Genomic DNA, 15,960 nt, shown 5'->3' on the forward strand with positions numbered 1-15,960 from the left:
CACGTAGTTTGCGCAGGAAGCAGATGTAGTAACTAATATAATTACGACGGGCGATAACTCGCCAGTCGTCGTCGCATTCGCACACTCGCTCATAGCCCAATGACAAAACCACCAAAACTATCGCAACTACACACTCACTCCTAGTTGCTCAACAAATTGTCCGTAAAAAAATGTCTTCTCTCGCGCCATTTTAACCCTATGGATCAACTGTCATGTCAAAAGAATGGTTCTTTAAAATAAAGAAGTTAAAATAGCGCGTAGGTATGAGGAGTAAAATTTTACGCGTTATAAAGATTTTTTACTTATTTTGTTTCTCGCTAATCGTCGGCGGTCGGACAACTGCCTTATAGTGATTTCTCGATAAGTAATTCTCAAACAGGCTATTGTATCGATGATGGCATTTGGAACAAAGCAATCATAAACATAATATGCGAAGAGACACTTCGCGATCAAGTTTTCTTGTTCTTGGCCGCGACGACGACGCGGGGGTGACCTACTACCTGCGCGGTATTAGACGTAATTGTTAGGGTTACCACCATATTTTGTCCACCATAATCCTACTAAGTATTCTATCTCTAAAAATATAAAAAGTGCCTACAGATTCTGATGGCAACTTAGACTATTTTATATATTATATTTATAAAATACTCTAAAATTTATTTTATTATATATTTATTATATAATTAAAAATATAAAAAGTGCCTACAGATTCTGATGGCAACTAAATTTTAGAGTATTTTATATATTATATTTATTATTATTATTTTAACTAAATTTTACCTAATGCGTAAAAATGAGTTACTTTGTGTGTCAAATGTCATGTAAAAGTATGATTTTTAATAAAAGTAAATCCACGCTAACTAGGTCAGTTCCCAGGAATATACTTACTAGTCCCATTATAATATTATTAATATCATGTCGAGCTTTTCTATTGATTTTGAAGCAGCTTGAATTAAAATTCAGCAAATAACTATTTATACCTACGTTTCTTTACATGGTACGGAACCTTTGATGGACAAGTCTGACTCGCACCTGGCCAGTTTCCTTGAATATTTCGAATTTTCTCTTACAGTGCGATAAGGCTCTCTTGGCACTAGAATGGCATTGAAAGGGGGCGATGTTGGAGAACAAAGGCTTAGAATATTCAAACAAGAACAAAGGAAACACTTGACAGCAACGTTAGTTCCAGTTTTCGCCACTCGCCAAGGTAGCCTTGTCGCACTGTACAACAAGATCGTGTCATTCTTTCCTTCTAAACAAAGTTGACAGCCCTAGTAACGATTAAAGAGATCGTAATAATAATTAATGAGTATACAAATAAAGATACTTTCTAAAAAAACTATGAGAATCTATTACACTGTTAGTGCTATCATTCGTATTCGGTTCGTATCCGTGATTTCTCGAAGTGGCGGTCATACAAACACGTACTCATTCGATTCATATTTTTACGGAATCCGTGTTTTTACGGATGAGTGCACAAACGCCCTTACTTGTTATAATATTGGACGGCACTGTCAGACAGATGGACGGACAGCGGAGACTTAGTAATTATACAAGTTGACATGATTCGGGACAGGGCAAAAAGTCTTGAATCGAAGAAGTGAATCTACTCGTACTGGTTTAGAATGCCCTTCCAAGAAGAAAACCACAAGAAACTCGGTAAGTCAGGGACAGGACAAAAAGTGTTGAATCCAAGAATCGCTAATGTAACATAACAAGCAACAAGCTCATTCCATCTCGGAATACATAATCACTTTCAATCAGGCGAGATTGTGGCCGGCAAAAAAGGGGTAAGAAAGCAGGGCGCGAGGCAACCCAGATGCTCACACAGATACAATATACGTGGTCAACTATGGAGGAATGTTTCAATAACGCACTTGGTTGAAAATAATATTAAACGTTTCAAATGCGTAGATCTTACAGCCATTTTATTTTAAAAGGAGAACCTCCGGAGAACTTATCCATATTAATCCATACTTCAATACTAATATTATAAATGCGAAAGTGTGTCTGTCTGCTAGCTTTTCACGGCCCAACCGTTCAAACGATTTTGATGAAATTTGGTAGAGTTAGCTAATATCCCGGGGAAGGACTTAGGATTCATCCCGGAAAATTAAAGAGTTCCCATGGGATTTTAAAAACCTAAACTACGCGGATGAAGTCGCGGGCATCATCTAGTATCATAATAATTGTAATTTAGGTACATGCGAAAGTCTGTTGTTACCTTTTACTTTTTAGGTTTCCGTACCCGAAGAGTGCCAACGGAACCTTATTATACCTACCAAGCCTCCGCTGTCCGTCCGTCAGCGGGCTCGTGAACCGTAATAGGCAAAAAGTTAAAATTACACAGAATAAGTATGTACTTCTACTGCCCTAAAAAGACAAATAGTAAAAATTTCAAAATGGCTGCTAGGAAAATATAAAAAAAATTAAACTGTTATTTTTTGTACAATTTTACATTTGTAAAAGTTATTTTTCTACCATTACAAACAATTCCAAGTTATTACAATGGCTGCCTTGCTCAATGATCTATTAAGTGGGGCAGTGGGACTCCTTAATACGATGGACAACGTACACGGTAGGTACAACGGAAAATATTCTAGAGCCATTGACTTATATATTATTACTAGTATTTTGCTCGCTGCTCGAGCTGCTAAAGCAGCTCTCGAGGTCTATAATCGCCATTTTGAACAATTTTAAAAAAGTCATAAATTTTGTATGAAAAAATAAATTCCGCCATTTTGAATTTTTTTTCTATTCATCGAGTAGACCTTCGGATCTTGATCATCTTTTGCCAAGAAACCACTCTTCCATCTTTCATACCCTCCGAGATTGACGCGGATGAAATTTGTATGGCGGCCATCTTTTTTTCGGAATTTAAAAAAAAAAATCAAATTTTTGGCAATTGGATGAGGTTTCGAATGACATTTGGTCGAGCACCTCCCACCTATGTTCAATACCTTGAGCGTGCCCTTCACCCGTCTCCGAAATCCTCAATCATCAGCTCCCTCCATATGTTGCCCTAAAGGAATCTTTGTCTTCTATATGAAAGTATTAGTGAAAAAAAAAAGTTTCATACAAAATTTTACAGGAGGAAATTTTTCGAAAATCTCGGCCGCCATCTTGTTTTTCCAATTTTTTACACTTTTTCTAAAAATTGTTTACTAATATCTTTAATAGTTGCAAGTTGTAACAAAATCGGTTGGAAAACAAAAAAGTTACAAAAGTCAGGTCGGCCGCCATCTTGTTTTTCTGAAATGTCATAATTTTTCCCTACTCGAATCCCACTTCTGGACATATCTCCCATACATTATAATATCATTTTCTGTCTCTTTCTAGGAGAACAATTATGTCAATGAGTCAGTCAGTGGTAATTGAGCTATATATAGTATAACTAGTATTTTGCTCGCTGCTCGAGCTGCTAAAGCAGCTCTCGAGGTCTATAATCGCCATTTTGAATAATAAAAATTTTTGTATGAAAAAAAAAATTCCGCCATTTTGATTTTTTTTTCAAGTCATCAAATAGACCTTTAGATCCTGATCATCTTTTGCCAAGAAACCACTCTTCCATCTTTCATACCCTCCGAGATGGACGCCGATGAAATTTGTATGGCGGCCATCTTTTTTTCGGAATTTTGAATTTTTTTCCAAATATTTGGCAATTGGATGAGGTTTCGAATGACATTTGGTCGAGCACCTCCCACCTATCTTCAATACCCTAAGCGTGCCCTTCACCCGTCTCCGAAATCCTCAATCATCAGCTCCCTCCATATGTTGCCCTAAAGGAATCATTGTCTTCTATATGAAACCACAAGTGAAAAAAAAAAGTTTCATACAAAATTTTACAGGAGGAAATTTTTTGAAAATCTCGGCCGCCATCTTGTTTTTTCAATTTTTTACACTTTTTCTAAAAATCGTTTGCTAATATCTAAAACAACTGCAAGTTTGAACAAAATCGGTTGGAAAACAAAAAAGTTACAAAAGTCAGGTCGGCCGCCATCTTGTTTTTCTGAAATGTCATAATTTTTCCCTACTCGAATCCCACTTCTGAACATATCTCCCATACATTATTATATCATTTTCTGTCTCTTTCTAGGAGAACAATTATGTCAATCAGTGAGTGAGTGGTAATTGAGCTATATATAGTATAATATAATAACTAGTATTTTGCTCGCTGCTCGAGCTGCTAAAGCAGCTCTCGAGGTCTATATTGGCCATTTTGAACAATTTTAAAAAAGTCATACAAAAATAAATTCCGCCATTTTGAATTTTTTTTTCCATCCATCGAGTAGACCTTCGGACCCTGATCATCTCTTGCTAAGAAACCACTCTTCCATCTTTCATACCCTCCGAGATGGACGCCGACGAAATTTGTATGGCGGCCATCTTTTTTTCACAATTTTCAAATTTTTTTAAAAGTTTTGGCAATTGGATGAGGTTTCGAACGACATTTGGTCGAGCACCTCCCACCTATCTTCAATACCTTGAGCGTGCCCTTCACCCGTCTCCGAAATCCTCAATCATCAGCTCCCTCCATATGTTGCCCTAAAGGAATCTTTGTCTTCTATATGAAAGTATTAGTGAAAAAAAAAAGTTTCATACAAAATTTTATAGGAGAAATTTTTTTGAAAATCTCGGCCGCCATCTTGTTTTTCCAATTTTTTTCACTTTTTCTAAAAATTGTTTACTAATATCTAAAATAACTGCAAGTTTAAACAAAATCGGTTGGAAAACAAAAAAGTTACAAAAGTCAGGTCGGCCGCCATCTTGTTTTTCTGAAATGTCATAATTTTTCCCTACTCGAATCCCACTTCTGAACATATCTCCCATACATTATAATATCATTTTCTGTCTCTTTCTAGGAGAACAATTATGTCAATGAGTCAGTCAGTGAGTGAGTGGTAATTGAGCTATATATAGTATAACTAGTATTTTGCTCGCTGCTCGAGCTGCTTAAGCAGCTCTCGAGGTCTATAATCGCCATTTTGAATAAAAAAAAATTTTGTATGAAAAAATAAATTCCGCCATTTTGAATTTTTTTTCAAGTCATCGAGTAGACCTTCGGATCCTGATCATCTCTTGCCAAGAAACCACTCTTCCATCTGTCATACCCTCCGAGATGGACGCCGATGAAATTTGTATGGCAGCCATCTTTTTTTCACAATTTAAAAAAAAAATTCAAATTTTTGGCAATTGGATGAGGTTTCGAATGACATTTGGTCGAGCACCTCTCACCTATCTTCGATACCTCGAGCGTGCCCTTCACCCGTCTCCGAAATCCTCAATCATCAGCTCCCTCCATATGTTGCCCTAAAGGAATCTTTGTCTTCTATATGAATCCATAAGTGAAAAAAAAAAGTTTCATACAAAATTTTACAGGAGGGAATTTTTTGAAAATCTCGGCCGCCATCTTGTTTTTCCAATTTTTTTTACATTTTCTAAAAATCGTTTACTAACATCTACAAGAGCTGCAAGTTGTAACAAAATCGGTTGGAAAACAAAAAAGTTACAAAAGTCAGGTCGGCCGCCATCTTGTTTTTCTGAAATGTCATAATTTTTCCCTAGTCGAATCCCACTTCTGAACATATCTCCCATACATTATTATATCATTTTCTATCTCTTTCTAGGAGAACAATTATGTCAATCAGTGAGTGAGTGGTAATTGAGCTATATATAGTATAACTAGTATTTTGCTCGCTGCTCGAGCTGCTAAAGCAGCTCTCGAGGTCTATAATCGCCATTTTGAACAATTTTAAAAAAAGTCATACAAAAATAAATTCCGCCATTTTGAATTTTTTTTCAATCCATCGAGTAGACCTCCGGATCCTGATCATCTCTTGCCAAGAAACCACTCTTCCATCTGTCATACCCTCCGAGATGGACGCCGATGAAATTTGTATGGCGGCCATCTTTTTTTCGGAATTTAAAAAAAAAATTCAAATTTTTGGCAATTGGATGAGGTTTCGAATGACATTTGGTCGAGCACCTCCCACCTATCTTCAATACCTTGAGCGTGCCCTTCACCCGTCTCCGAAATCCTCAATCATCAGCTCTCTCCATATGTTGCCCTAAAGGAATCTTTGTTTTCTATATGAAACCGTGATTGAAAAAAAAAAGTTTCATACAAAATTTTACAGGAGGAAATTTTTTGAATATCTCGGCCGCCATCTTGTTTTTCCAATTTTTTTCACTTTTTCTAAAAACCGTTTGCTAACATCTAAAATAACTGCAAGTTTAAACAAAATCGGTTGGAAAAAAAAAAAGTTACAAAAGTCAGGTCGGCCGCCATCTTGTTTTTCTGAAATGTCATAATTTTTCCCTACTCGAATCCCACTCCTGAACATATCTCCCATACATTATTATATCATTATCTGTCTCTTTCTAGGAGAACAATTATGTCAATGAGTCAGTCAGTGAGTGAGTGAGTGGTAATTGAGCTATATATAGTATAACTAGTATTTTGCTCGCTGCTCGAGCTGCTAAAGCAGCTCTCGAGGTCTATAATGGCCATTTTGAATAATAAAAAATTTTGTATGAAAAAATAAATTCCGCCATTTTGAATTTTTTTTCCATCCAACGAGTAGACCTTCGGACCCTGATCATCTCTTGCCAAGAAACCACTCTTCCATCTGTCATACCCTCCGAGATGGACGCCGATGAAATTTGTATGGCGGCCATCTTTTTTTCGGAATTTTAAATTTTTTTTCAAATTTTTGGCAATTGGACGAGGTTTCGAATGACATTTGGTCGAGCACCTCCCACCTATCTTCAATACCTTGAGCGTGCCCTTCACCCGTCTCCGAAATCCTCAATCATCAGCTCCGTCCATATGTTGCCCTAAAGAAATCTTTGTCTTCTATATGAAACCATAAGTGAAAAAAAAAAAGTTTCATACAAAATTTTACAGGAGGAAATTTTTTGAAAATCTCGGCCGCCATCTTGTTTTTCCAATTTTTTTCACTTTTTCTAAAAATCGTTTACTAACATCTTCAATTGTTGCAAGTTGTAACAAAATCGGTTGGAAAACAAAAAAGTTACAAAAGTCAGGTCGGCCGCCATCTTGTTTTTCTGAAATGTCATAATTTTTCCCTAGTCGAATCCCACTTCTGAACATATCTCCCATACATTATTATATCATTTTCTATCTCTTTCTAGGAGAACAATTATGTCAATCAGTGAGTGAGTGGTAATTGAGCTATATATAGTATAATATAATATATTACTTCGTCTAGAGCAAAAGAAAGAAGACTAACCTAATATATAAGTCAAAAGCTACTAAGTATGTCAAAAATAAATTATTTCTTAGGAAATACTAAATAGAGGGTCTTCCAAAATTCGTGCAATCCACGTCCGTTTTGACGTTTGATACAAAGTCGCAGATTTGACTGGAAGTCATCATCCCTATTACCGTAAAAAAATTACTGTAATATCCTATTCGGTCCGGCGCCGCGGCGTTCGTTTTCGGGTACGCACCTCTAACTTTTCGGAGTTATGTGCGTTTTAAGCAATTAACTAAGTACTTAAAAATATCACTTGCTTTAACGGTTAAGAAAAGTAATAGAGCATAGCAATGCACGACGTTGCATCCACACTCCACAGTCTACACATTCGAATTGCTTGAATGAACTTAAAAATCGTCCGAACATGAAGACCCCCAGCGTAAGTTATTGCAAGTGTTCTAATTACTAATGATTTTAAGCTTATTTCGTGGTTTCGTGATTTCGTGATTCAGCAAGTGAAGTTCCAGCGAAAAGAATAAGAAAGAGGGTAGTTCGCTACTCCCCTTGACAGCTCGAAGTTCATCTCTCACCGCACCGCACCGCGTGGTCACCGCAGTCACGTCGTGACCACGACCCGTACAATTGGATTGAAATATCGATAAATAAAACATGAAATTAATCGTCTTTTTTTTTTTTTTTAATGGCGCGCGGCTGCACCAGACGGGCGCAATTTACTTCGCCAATGTCATTAATCGTCTTATGCACTCGTTATAGGTACTGTCAAATTCGCAGCGAGTAGGTAATTTAATTCTTTTTTTTAGGGTTCCGTACCCCAAAAGGAAAAACGGAACCCTTTTAGGATCACTTTGTTGTCTGTCTGTCTGTCTGTCTGTCTGTCAAGAAACCTACAGGGTACTTCCCGTTAACCTAGAATAATGAAATTTGGCAGGTAGGTAGATCTTATAGCTGACATTTGGGGAAAAATCTGAAAACCGTGAATTTAGGGTTAGATCACACAAAAAAAATTTAATTGTGGTCATGAATTAATAATTAGTATTTTCAACTTTCGAAGTGAGCGACTATATCAAGTGGGGTATCATATGAAAGGTCTGCACCTGTACATTCTAAAACAGATATTTATTTATTTTTATGCATCATAGTTTTTGAATTATCGTGAAAAATGTCGAAAAAATACGACTGTAGTACGGAACCCTCATTGCGCGAGTCTGACTCGCACTTTGCCGGTTTTTTAAACTCGATTGCGCTTTGTCTAGAGTTTATTAAAGAAAACTTTTTTTTCACATTTGCAAATGCCGCCGTATTGATTTGAATTTTTCTTTCAAAAAATAGCCAGTCAGTCGGGATGGTGTAAGGATACTAATTTCTAACGATAATACATCCAAATCTATTCAGCATTTAGAAGTTATCGTGGAATAAAGATACTCACATACATACATAGGTATAGCTAGATGTATAGGTAGATATACACCAAAATATTACAGGCACTCCTTTTTTGGGCAGACGTGTAAAAAGCTTACCGGTATGATATGGTTTAATACCATGTAGAAGCCGGTTCGGGGCACGAAACAATCATCATTTAGGTTAAATCTAGGGCTAACCTGAACCATATACCTATCACCGATAAGAAAGAAAGAACCATTCATGTCACATTTCTATAGTCGTTTATGTTTAGCGCGATGCAAGAAATGCAATCTACGATTAAACTTCATAACTATAATAAAATTCTGATTACCCTTTTCTTTACACCCACTCACATAGATGTATTAATCCTTACTGCTTAGGTAATAAAGCTTACAATGCGATTCAATAATTTACATAACTATATAGCCCGTCATACAAAAGGGAATTAGAGCGTAGTGCGTGATGTTTTTAGCCCATGCACCGCGCCTTTACAATGAGGTGGCGATCAGAAACTCGATTATTATAAAAACTTGCGTTACGTACAAATTTTTTTTTTTTTTTTTCTTGGAGTAGGTATGATCAACCAATCGCCAGCCACTACCTGTACCACTACTTAGCATAAGGTCTCCTCACAAAGTAAAGACGACTTACGTTATGGAGAACTCTAGGCAGGTTTCCACACGATGTTTTCCTTCAGCGTTAAAGCTGACGTTACCTAGTGGTTAAGACTTCCGCTCTAAGCAAGTAGGTATAAGTAAGTAAGCATTTATTATACTAAGCTTATTTTGAAACAACTAAGTAATCCCTATCTTTTCTGGGTCTACTCAGCTCAGCTCGTCCAGCAAGAAGATTTCGCGCTCACTTCGCTCACGCTGATTATTCCGCACATCTGCTGATTTTCAGTTGTCTTACAATATTCCAAAAAAAACTGTGCATTACGACGTCTTATCAAGATAATTATAATGAAGTTATTACAAAACAAAATGCTTAATTGTAAGGAATTAATCTTTTCAAAAGGAAAGTTCTTAACAGATTTCGAATCTTAAAAAAATATGAAAACTTTATAGTGCTATACAATTTCTATATCCGTGCATTCTCCTGATTTCCATAAATACTTAATTATTATTATTTTTAATTTTTGAGCAAATACTTTAATGGTGCGGCTCCATTATCGGGATTAGGCAAATAAATAATTCGAGTTCGGGCTTACGATAGTTCTGCATTCGGCAAATCAACTGATCACACTATACGGGTTGCAACCGTTTTGTATATGGCGAAATTTTGAACAAGTTTGGCAAATCAGCTAGCCGTCATAACGCGACTTTCATGACAGTGAATAGTCGTCCCTGTGGAGTATATCTAAATATATAAAAGGAAAAGGTGACTGACTGTCTGACTGACTGATCTATCAACGCACAGCTCAAACTACTGGATGAATCGGGCTGAAATCTGGCATGCAGATAGCTATTATGACGTAGGCATCCGCTAAAACAGGATTTTTGAAAATTCAACCCGTAAGGGGGTGAAATAGGGGTTTGAAATTTGTGTAGTCCATGCGGATGTAGTCGCGAATATAAGCTAGTTAGATAATATATCCCAGAAAAAACAAAGAGTTCTCGCGTATATATTTATTTATTTTTATTTTATTTATTTATTTATATACATTTGGGTTAGCGCGAAAGTGCAGAACTATACGATTGGCGCCTCTCACACAATAGGCTGTAGTAATAAAATGGTGTGATTTTTGTATAGTGATTGATTGAGTGGCTTAAATTCATTCTTAATTTTTTTTAAACATGTGTTTTATATATTTTTAACACAATTAATTACTAACGCCACTGCTGTACGGAATTCAAATAATGACGTCACAATGCGTATAAACGATAAATATTTTTCAATTTTTAACATAACAAATATTTTCCCGCGGAATTTTATGTTAAAAATATGAAAAGTATTTGTCGTTTACACATTGTGACGTCATTATTCGCTTTCCGTACAGCGTGACGTTAATAATGATTGTTATGACGTTAACACTGCTATACAAAAAATCACATCATTCTACAGTCCAAGACCCTATTCGCGATATCGACTCATTTGTTGAATCCCAATAGTGGGGCCGAACCATAAGAGAAGCTTACGTTAGAGACGGCTAATGTGTATTAGGCTACCTACTTATTCAACTGAGCGAGGAATTTGGAGTTAGTCTAAAAATTCGCGAGCAACTGTACATACCTTTAAATATTCTACATAATGCAATGATAATAAATTATATTTTTATTTGCCAAGTTCTGAGACACTGCTAGCTGACACACATAAATTTTGTTTATAATTTCGTTTTCTTTTCATATTATTTTATTCCGAAACAGATACCTATCTATTTATAAAATGACTGCATACCCCTTTTTAAGCACTTAGGTACTTATCTGTGCAATTTCAAAACTATAAAATGTATGAACTACGAAAAAAAAACTAAACAATTCTATGAACTTTACGAAAGACTTCTATAGTGATAATACTTAAATGTGTTTTTTTAAACCGGACTTACACATAAGTTTCGTACCTACCTACTTAATAAAAAAGCTCCTTCCTTCCTTACCGTGAGCGAAAAAGTAAAATTATTATGATCAAAATTTTTTGTTTTCACTTTATGACTCTGTCATGGAATTTGAGTTAGTTGGACTCTCGATTAATGTGATTAATGCAACAATTATTTTCGTGTGAATTTCATACTATGTTAAGGTTGCTAAGGTTATACAATTTTCGGAATAGTATAACTACTTTTTTTTTGGTAAATCGTACCTTAGAATAAAAAGTAGTTAATTAATGATGAGCCTAGTTAACGCTCTACGCATTTTCAACGTAACAATATCGTAATCACCAATTTATCAGTATTACGTAAACAGTTTTTGACTTTATTTATTTGACTACCCACTTAACCGTTAACACGTAACAGCTAATTAGTAAAATTTAACCAAACTGGGTTAATTAAATTAAGTGCCTTCTCCTTTCGGCTCAGTGGCGACGGGCGACTCGTCACGTTAAAATTTCAATTATTATTTTTAAATTAAGAAATTCCATTCCACGCGTGCATGATTTGTGATGTATTATAAATGAGGCTAGCTTTAAGTTTAATTTTAATAAATCAGTAAAAGGAATTTGTATGGTGGGAGGTTTCGGCCGTGGCTAGTTACCACCCTACCGGCAAAGCCGTGCCGCCAAGCGATTTAGCGTTCCGGTACGATGCCGTGTAGAAACCAAATGGGTATGGGTTTAGTAAAAACTGCCATACCCCTTCCAGGTTAGCCCGCTATGATCTTAGACTGCATCATCACTTACCACCAGGTGAGATTGCAGTCAAGGGCTAACTTGTATGTGAATAAAAATTAAAAAAAAAAAAAAAAAAAAAAAATAGGTACTTAAACACGTGACAACGAAACAAAAGAAAACAAATTATTTCGTTTTAAAAATATTAAGTAAACCCTTCCCCTTACTTACCCTGTAGGTTTCTTGACAGACACGACAGACAGACAGACAATAAAGTGATCCTATAAGGGTTCCGTGTTTCCTTTTGAGGTACGGAACCGTAAAAATGCAAAACTCGTGTAAAAGTAATGATATGGGCAACTATATCTATAAATATCCTTTGAAATCGGCGCATGAGTTACAACTGTAAAGTGGCAAGGCAATGATTATATCATTTGCTCCCAACGGTTTCCATAAGCTGGCATCTAGCGTAACGTGCCCGTACTGCGCACGCGCATCGTAGGTATGCCATTACAGACATTTACAATCCATACTAATATTATAAATGCGAAAGTGTGTTTGTCTATCTGTCTGTCTGCTAGCTTTTCACGGCCCAACAGTTTAACCGATTTTGATGAAATTAGTTACAGAGTTAGCTAACATCCCCGGGAAGGACATAAGCTACTTTTTATCCCGGAAAATCAAAGAGTTCCCATGGGATTGTTAAGAACCTAAGTCCTTGCGGATGAAGTCGTGGGCATCATCTAGTTAAGTATATAAATCTAGGTCGCAAAACATCAATAGGTACTTTAGTTTCCTATGATTTGCTTAAAAGATTAAAATATTTCAGAAACTTTCTTGGAGAAACGCGTAAGCGACGCGATTTGTCCGGCGTTTTAGACTTTCTGGAGTTCGGTTTTTTACTCATATCATGATTTCATTGTCTTCTTACGCATTTCAGCGAGAAGCTACTTGTTCACCTTTAAGTAAACTAAGAAAAACCAAAGTATAATCCGTACAAAATGACTTCTCATGTGCCATTTTAACTCAATGGATTCAACTGTATGTCAAAAGTACGGTTCACCTTTAAAATAAGGACTAAAATCGCACTTTTGACATGACAATAATTGACACATAAAGACAAAATGGCGCGTGAGAACTCATTTTGTACGCATATAAGTAATAGACAGAAAGTTCGTTCAGCATCATAATAGGCTTTATCTAGGTTATTTAATGTAAATCTAGTTAAAACAAGTAGAACCATGATAATTAGGTAGTTAAGTAAAATAATTCCTAAAATAACGGCGGTTCGATCCTCATCCGATCCGAGTCCGTGAAAATACGTTCCTTTTTGTTTTGTATGGTAGCTTATGACATATACGTCGTAGATATTTTTATATCCGTATTGTCACGGATTCGGATCGGATGAGTAAGCCAACCGGGACTTGAATATGTGACGATGCGATGATACATGATCTTGCGTTTTTGTGTTTAATTAATCCAAGAAACTCGTCAGAACCTTCAAATTTTATAGAACTTCCATAAAAACTTAGAAATACCATGTTACGTAGATATAAACTGTTATAATAATTACCATATTCATAACAGATGTATTTGGCAAGACTTTCTACCGGTCGCGGTGTAAACTGTTCTATGTATAGTAAGCATTTAAAACAAGTGGCGAGTTCTATCCACGATGACCTATGCATTCACACTTTCCAAAAGCGTAACACAACATAACCTTAATATTGCCAATATTTTCTCTACTTTCATCTAAAATCAATCATATCATAAATTAAAATATTAATTTAATACATTAAGTAGGTATGTATTAAATACAGACTTAAATATCGATTTTAATTATACAAGGTGTGGTGTTAGATAAATTGTGTAACATCCTGGCAAGCTGAGGTTAGGAACAATGTGTAGACTGTAGAATTGTCTATACCAAAAAAAAATGAGCCTCGTAGCATGATACCCGAAGATATTATGAGGACTTTAAACAATTTAAATAAAAAATAAAACTCCAATGTAACAACCCTGCAATCAGCTGATCGTGGAAAAGCCTAAAAATTTTCTGTGAACTCCAAGTAGGTGCCGTTTACCGTTTGTTAAGTAAGAGGTAGAGATAATGAAAGAATCTATTTAAAGTGAAAATTATATTTAAAGATTCATTTTGAAATTGTAGGGTACTATTGTTAGTCTTAATTGTAGTTTTTATTGTTAGTTGTAAGAAATATTGTACTTTTAACTTATTGAGTAGGTAATTAATTTAATTGTTATAGATTTTAGGTACACAAAGAAAGTTATACCTAGTACCTACTATTTAGAAGTTCTAGTTAAGCATGTTGAGTTAGCCTGTAAGTGAGTATACATTGATAGTCCTAAGTTTATATAAGTCGTCATAATTAGTTTTCTTTGTATACCGTTGGCTTCCTATTAAATAAAATAAAATAAAGAAATCTTCGAGCCTCAATAGCTCAATCGGTAAAGGAGTGGACTGAAAACCGAAAGGTCGACGCGACGGTTCAAACCCCGCCCGTTGCACTATTGTCGTACCTACTCCTAGCAGAAGCCTGATGCTTAGTTGGAGAGGAAAGGGGAATATTAGTCATTTAGCATGGCTAATATTCTTTAAAAAAAAAATCTACCTCACCGACTATTTGGTATGGTAGGTACATGACAAAATAATAAGGTAGGTACGGAGTACATACCTACTATGTAGTACATACTTACCTCATTATTCTGTCATGTTATATTATGATTTATCAAACACGATGTATACTATATCAATAGTACTTCAATGAATAGTAAATAAATACCTACTGATAACTAAGCAACCTCTCTAAATCAGTTGACGACTTAGCACTGAAGTTTGACAATAACAATGTGATTATCACAATCTCTTCTGATTGGCTGAAATGCACATGCATACAATATCATAAATTCAGAATCACAACAATTTAAATCACCGCGATGTGCTTTGTCTCCCTGATTACTAGGGAAGCATAGTAGGAAGGATAGGAAATGCGACAATGAAGACGAGAATGAAGGAAGGTATATAACCTTTCCTATAAACAAAAAGGTAAACAAACTCACCGGCTTCAACGCAATCCACAACACTTAACACAACACAAGATCACGTCACTAGTTCTACATATACAACCTTCATAATCAGACTATAGTGGTAATAATGTCAACAAACTTTTATTTAAAAAAAAGTTTTATTCCAATTCGAAATTCAAATCAATGGTCATCGGGCGCGCGATTCTGCCGTCAGTCGGCGAATGAATGCCGTAGAGATGGTATCGTGTGCATCATGACAATTGTATGGCACATTGCTGATTACGTAGCCCGTGGTGTTACGGTAATATTTGGCTTCAGAGTTTAGTAACAGACATTCCGAACTCTAGGTTTTGTGATGTCCAGTATAGGTTAACAAATCATTTACCTAGCTAAGGACCTTTCCGTTGAACGTTATGAACACTTTATTAAAATAAGTCGATAGCATAAGTAGTAACTGAAAAAAAAAGCTGTGACAGGTTGATAGACGGACAAAGTTACATCCGAAGGGTTCTTTCATACCTTTTTGGTAGGGTTGGTAAAAAATCCTCTAAATGTAGCTAATGCAAAAAAAAATCGGGCAAAGTCCGAGTCAGACTCGCGCACAGCTAGATTCCGTACTTGGGTATTTTATCAACATTTTTCATTTTCAAAAACTCCGTGATAAAAAAGGACGATTGGATTTAATTTTCATGTTCAAACTCAAGGTTTAATCCATATCCGAAGGCCAGAATCTCTAAATAAGTATGATTCAAAATGATTCAAAGCAGATGTTATCGGCAAAGCAATTTTATTATTATGGTGAGAATTTGACCGCAATTAGATTGCCCAATGCGCGCAATACACTTAAGTACTTAAATGTGTTATCTTCTTAACATCATCAAGCTATTAAAAGGATTGAAATAAATTACTGATGAGATCAAAATAATACTTTGGTAAGTCCAAACACGACTACCCTGTTTAACTACCAGTTTCAACAAAATTGGAACAAGTCAAACTAGTGAAAAGATTT

General features: G+C 35.8%; 1 protein-coding gene across 1 annotated transcript in view; it reads right to left on the reverse strand.

The window, feature by feature from the left end:
* Window positions 1-15,159, reverse strand: part of f (espin protein forked) — a 110,521-nt gene extending 95,362 nt beyond the window's left edge. The window contains exon 1 of the mRNA XM_069504867.1: window positions 14,985-15,159. The gene's annotated coding sequence lies outside the window, so the exon portion shown is untranslated. The remainder of the gene's footprint in view (window positions 1-14,984) is intronic.
* Between the last annotated feature and the right edge of the window lie 801 nt (window positions 15,160-15,960).

The sequence above is a fragment of the Maniola hyperantus genome, chromosome 19 (genome assembly GCF_902806685.2).
Source record: "Maniola hyperantus chromosome 19, iAphHyp1.2, whole genome shotgun sequence".
Taxonomy (NCBI): Eukaryota; Metazoa; Arthropoda; class Insecta; order Lepidoptera; family Nymphalidae; genus Maniola; species Maniola hyperantus.